Source organism: Monodelphis domestica, chromosome 3 (genome assembly GCF_027887165.1).
Source record: "Monodelphis domestica isolate mMonDom1 chromosome 3, mMonDom1.pri, whole genome shotgun sequence".
Classification (NCBI taxonomy): Eukaryota; Metazoa; Chordata; class Mammalia; order Didelphimorphia; family Didelphidae; genus Monodelphis; species Monodelphis domestica.
This window is the reverse complement of record NC_077229.1, coordinates 335730662-335732125: the sequence shown is the minus strand read 5'-3', so window position 1 is coordinate 335732125 and position 1464 is coordinate 335730662.

The window sequence follows — 1464 nt, the reverse complement described above, 5'->3', positions numbered from 1 at the left end:
CTTGATTTCCTTTTATTTCTTTTGGTGGCTGACAGGATTATAAAATTATTATACTTAATGGATAATGGATAGTTTCCCAAGAGTTCTTGCTTATGGTGCAATTGTGCTTTATTTAGCTCTGTCTTCCAGCTACTGATGTTAACATCCTGTATAGGAGGGTCAACAGCTGATGTTATCTACTTTACAAAAATCTTCCCTGATTTACCTACCAGGATCAGAGTTCTTTTCCTCATTAGATCCCTTGTTATCTGTACTCTTATTTGCATGATATTTATTTGCCAATATGCTTCATAGTCCCTATTAGATTTAGCTTCATGAAGGTATCATATCTTATTTTGGGGGTATCCACTCCATCATACAGTGAATTGCACATAGTAGGTGCTTGATAAAAACTGGCTACATGAATGAACAACATAAAATTTTAATGTTTTATTTGGGTTGGTCATGCCACAGAGGTAGAAAGATTTCTTAACACATCAGGAACACATCTGGGAACATCACACACTAAAGAAATGGGTCCAGACAGAATTATCATGTCTTGGAAAATTCTAGGAAGCCAATGAATGCCTGGGATTGCTACTCCTCACATTCCAGTCCATCATTGTTCTGCATTCCAGGAGCTTGGTACTAGGCTTCACCAAGATTAGACACAGTATGCTTTGAGGCAATTTGATATGCATGGTTGTTTCTTTGCAGTATTCAAATATACTCAAATATTACTTTTACAGAGCATTTTTCTTTAAAAAATAAAATGAAATGAAATATTTACCTCTGAAATGAAAATGATCCATATAAAAAGGAAAATATTATAAAAAGTTCAAAAGTTGGATGGAGTATTCACTGAATAGAGATTATAGTGCAACTAGGTGAGTAGAACATTGCACTGGGACTAAAGGAGACCAGAGTTCAAGTCACGCTTTATATACTTATTAACTGTGACATTGGACAAGTCACTTAATATTTGTCTACCCCAGTTTCTTCATCTATGAAATCGGGGTATTGATAGTACCACATACCTTACAAGGTTGTTGTGAGATTCTAATGAGATAACATATATAAATATTATCATCATTATCATTGATGGAGAATTTTGTACCTCCCATGCATAGCCATACTCCACTTCATTTAGCAAATCATAATATAAATAATAATAACAAATGATGAATAAGTAAGATCAAAACCAATAAGGCAAGGGCATATTTTAAGGAACTATAAAAAGAAAATTGCTAATGGTTATCCATATGTGTATGGAAATATTCTTTAAATAGACTTTTCCCATTGGCCTGGTAGTATACATTAGTGTATCAGGTAAAATTTCAAAAGACAAATAGCCTGAAAGTTAATTAAATTAAAGTTATTCTCTATCCACCCAACACTATGGTTTCAACAACTTCCAAGATCCATTTTTGATAAAAAGTTTAATGCATGGCTTCTGTTAATGTTATATTACCTCCAGCTGATCAG